This window comes from Grammomys surdaster, unplaced genomic scaffold, assembly GCF_004785775.1.
Source record: "Grammomys surdaster isolate TR1022 unplaced genomic scaffold, NIH_TR_1.0 136, whole genome shotgun sequence".
NCBI classification, from domain to species: Eukaryota; Metazoa; Chordata; class Mammalia; order Rodentia; family Muridae; genus Grammomys; species Grammomys surdaster.
In genome coordinates this window covers 2364634-2369518 of record NW_021604594.1, presented here as the reverse complement: position 1 = coordinate 2369518, position 4885 = coordinate 2364634, and positions in this window count along the sequence as shown.

Here is a 4885-nt window from a genome sequence, read left to right as displayed (position 1 = left end):
AGGATTGCTCCATGGGTAATTTCTGTCACTTTAAAAATAAAGTACATTTTCAAAGAATTAATTTAAAAGTAATAAGGTTAAAATAGTCCCAGTTTTAAGTGATCCATTTTAAAATTTGTAAATCAATAAATGTTTTTTGTTGTTAAACAAAAAAAAGAAATGATTTTCTTATACTTGTGTGTATGCATATACATATATATATATATACATATATATATGTATGTATCATACTCATATACATACTTACAATCATACATTCTCAGAGGTAGAAACTTTTCTTCAGAAACAAAGGAAAAAATAAAGAGGAAAATATGGAGCAGAAGATTAAAATGATGCTTTCTTAAACCCACTAATATACAGACAAACAACCAGCATTCTGTCATTTTCTGTTTCCTCCCTCCTCCCTTCCTTCCCTCCTTGCCTCCTTCCCTCCTTTTCTCCCTCCTTCCCTCTTTCCCTCTCTCCCTCTCTCCCTCTCTCCCTCTATCCCTCATACCTCACTTCATTTTCCAAAACTACATCTCCCTCCATAGCACATAGTGGCCTAAAGAGCTAAGAAACTATGCAGTGCCTAACTATTCTTGTGATGACTTACTTCCAAATTTCCTATGAGTAAGTACCTCCAAATTAGTTCAAATTCATATCTGCATATTATGCTCTTTCACACAACATAAACTCACATAAATGAATCTAGGCTTCCAGCTTGAAGCTGCCAGCCCGGTGACTTCAAAGGTGTGTCCCTGAAAATGAAGAATTCTGTACTGTATGTTTGTGTCTCTCAACAGACACTGTGATTGCTGTTCAAATGTGAAGGAACATCTCATAAAAATTCTGAATTTCAATCCTAGCTTTAACAATGATAAATGGCATAAAGTTTGGAAATCCATTGTTTTGGACTCCAAACTTCAAAATTTGTCATTTTCAAACTTATCTTAGGGAATGAGTCCTAGTCACATGGGTATTCATGAATATTTCATGGTTGTTTATAAAGTCTACAATTTTCCCTAGACTGCAACCGACAAATGTCTGCCATAGTATTATATATTATGGCCTTGACTATTCAAATAAGCATGAAAATTTATCACCTAATAAGTAGATGCTATGTACATGCAGAGCTATAGAAACAAACAAGTTTTCATGAAGACTAATACATTAAGACAGTAAGGACTTCCTGCTCCTGGGCTGTGAAAGCAAATTCATCTAAGCTTGTCATTTCAGAAATATGCAATCTTGTGTTTTATTTATTATGAACACTTCAGTATTAACTTCAAAGATTTTAACTGATAGTCTCAAAACGAGATGAGTGTAAAACACTTGACTTCAGGTATAACCTTCATATTCTAACATCAATAGTATGTTTAGGATGAGAACTTGGGTTTTTGTTATTTCCCTTAGAACATCTTTCATGTTTCAAGATGTTCCTACTTACATTAAAATATATAAATTTTAAGTTTGAAATATTTACATACCTGCTTCTTTACAAGTTTGCAGTTTCTTTAAACTCAAGTTCTTGGCAAAAGTATGTCTTCCTCTTGTGTTAAATCATCGCTGTGTTGTCAACGTCAATGATTTAAAAAAAATCTCACTGCATGGTTGTGAAGACATTTTACAATTTAAAAACCTCTTTGTAACTAGTAGAAAATCATTTTCCTTGAAATCCTAAAAGGTTTTCCATGATTAATCATAATAGTGGGGAAGAGAAGAGATGGTACTTAACCACAGAAAATGAAATAAAATGAAAATAGATAGAACAAAAATAAAATATAATCTAAGATAGCGTATGAATTCCTAAATTACTTGCTAATTGCAGGTCTTGGCTATTATTGTCAGTATTTCTGTGGAAGCAACAAACTCGATTCACCTCAGACAAGATGACAAGAGACCAAATTATACAGATAACACCAAAGTCATACTTGTTTTTCAATGAGTATTTTGAGATTACTTACAGGACTATGTGTGAGGAATTATTTACAGATTTATTTAAAGAAAGCTATTCCAGTGTGGATGACACTTCACAAAAGCTGGAAACTTTTGTGTAGTACTCAACCTGCAAGAAGCTCAACAGCTTAGTAAGTGTTCTCCCCATGTACCTTAGTTGGTCTGAGCTTCTTCTGGACACATACATTTTCTCTTGTATTTCCAGGCAGCTCATTTTCAAGTATCACCAAGGCGTCATATTGCTCATACATGCTTGGGAATGAAGGTGAGTCTAGTGAATTTGCTCAGTTTCAGTGACTTCCTGCAGTTATTGAGTTGCTTGTTTTTGTGCTGGAAAACCCCTTACGTAGGCTTCCTGGTTACACTACTGGTGAAATAGTTCATTTCCTGACTTAGAGCATCCTGTTCTTTCACCTTCTTTTTTCTACCTTGTACCTAGCTTCTGTGTAAAATAAAAGTTTTGGGTTTTTTTTTTAATATTTAGAAATTATAATTATATCTCCCCTGTTTCCTTTCTTCCCTCCTTAGCCTCCTGTATGATCCTCATTCCTCTCTTTTAATTTCATGGCCTCATTTTTTCTTAATTGTTTTAAAATGGGAGGTTTTAATCTCTAAGTAAACAGCTGCACACTATACCAAGAGCATTTATTGAGGACATTTGTTTTAGAAGATTCATGATGGTGTGTTGTTCCTCTTTCTCTTTGAGATATGAGTCTTTTTTAAGTTTCTTGATGGTCTATAACAAGAATATTTTCCATACAATTTTGTAAGACAAAGGAACCATCCACGAAGAGAAAAGCCTATATTGCCTTTAGGGAAACATGATTAGCAAATATAGATGATGTTCAGCCATGAACTTTTGGAAACATCGAAACCCTTTTGTTTCGACTGCATCAAATTCATGAGTGTGGCCCCTCTCCAATTGCAACTATGCTGAGAAAATGTCTTAAGTTTCTTTTCAATTTTCAATTTTGTTATCTTTGCTTTATAAATTCATAAATATTTTTCTTTTATCAGTGAAATAAATTAGAGGTAAGAAAAAGTACTCCATTAAACATAGTCTCAGGTTGTAAATGAAATAGCGTATTTTGGTTTCCATTTAGATGTTAAAGACAAAGAAATAATAACCCAGGGAGACTATGTTAGAGTTTTTGAGCACAAGGGCATCTTGGCAATTGGGAGCTAAGGAGTATCATGAAGTCATGCCATGCACCAAAACTCACACAAGGGATTTATCAAGGAGAATAGGACCAGAGCTGCCTCTAAACAGGAAGAAAGCAGAGAATTGGGTGGATGAGAGGACCTTTGGGATCATTCTTATTCAAACCACAACGCTTGCCCATGGATTTGACTAGAACTTTCAGAAGGGTTTGTGTGATTTCAATAAGCTGTTGTACTGAGTCTTTCACCAAAGAAAATCAGCCTGGACTAGTGGCATGATCCAGGGTCTTGATGAGACATGTGATATAGCACTACCATAAAAAAGTCAGCTCAGGAACTTTGGAACACTTGCTCCCACCTCCCAAAGGGAGGGGCTAATATTCCTGGTCAGCTCTAGAACTTTGGAAAGGTCATGAGACACTTGCTGGCTAGGCGATTAACATTCCTCATACCACAGGGCAGGGAACCAACCAGCAGGTGGGGAAGGCCCGGAGCACATAGACACATTCCACAGGACAGACCAACCCTTGCCACCTACAGACAAGGGAAGTTCTTGCCACCTCATTTCCTAAAGACCAAACAGTTTAAAAGTCACACTGTTCTGCCAATCACATGGTGTCTAATAGCTGCTGCCCTAAAAACTATAAAAACTGGCCAAATAGGCTATCCAAAGTCTCTATGTCTCCTTTGGGTGCAGGACTACCCCAATGTGTTGGAGCAATAAATTTCTCTTTCTTTTTGGATCAATTGTTGACTCTGCATAGTTCACTCAGGGGGTCCCCATTAAGCAAGGCTCCCCAGAGTCTTACACCCTCAGTTCAGCCCTGAAACCAGCCAATTTGAATTGTCCCTTGGTATAGGTACATTTCAACTAGATCATCAGAACTGCCCAGCTTAGCTCAAGACTGATTCAGTAGACTGGCAGTTATTAAACAGAGACATGAAAAATGACTGTTTAATGTTGTGTGCCAGTGAGACATTGAGGTAGTTGGTTACAAAACAGAAGTTAATGGATCTAGCAAGTCTTAATGATCAAAATTAGTGAAGTGGCTCAAGACTCCTAAGGGAAGAAAGAATTTTAGATGCAAACAATGTGCCTATAACAACTGTATATAAATTACTATGGTATTTATGTGGTATCATAGGAATGCTGTCAAGCCAAGCTCTTATAAGGAAACAATCTGTGAAAAACTTGTAACATCCATGCAAAACTACAGCCATATTGCCAAAAGGAATTCCAGAGAGAGGTTACTATATTTAGCTGGAGCATCTATTCAAACACTAGAGTGATGTGAACTAAAAATAGAATACAGACATTATACATATTGAGTTGATCTACAAAAAGTAAGAAAATGGAGGAAATATAGAAACAATCATAATTTCAAACACCCTAGTCAAACACCCGAGTCAGAGCTGATGTGTGGTGCAAATATAAGCTCATTTGAGAATTAAAAAAGAAAGAAATGCTAAGCATTAAACATTACTTTCTTGTTTTTATTGTTAGGAACTGTGGGTCTACTGTATTAACCTTAACTCTAAAGGTATGGATTACTCTCTCATCCTGCCTCATACTTTCTGAGATTACTGTTGCCAAGGACCAACCTTGGCACGGAGAGGTGTTCTGAGAGAAGAGGTGTCTGGGAGTGATAAAAAGAAGATTCCCAATCAAATATTGGATTCAAGCTGATGGTCTGTGTTCTGCTTACTATATTCTAAGAGATCTCGCTATCCATGTCCTACTTGCTTGTGTGTGTGTGTGTGTGTGTGTGTGTGTGTGTGTGTGTGA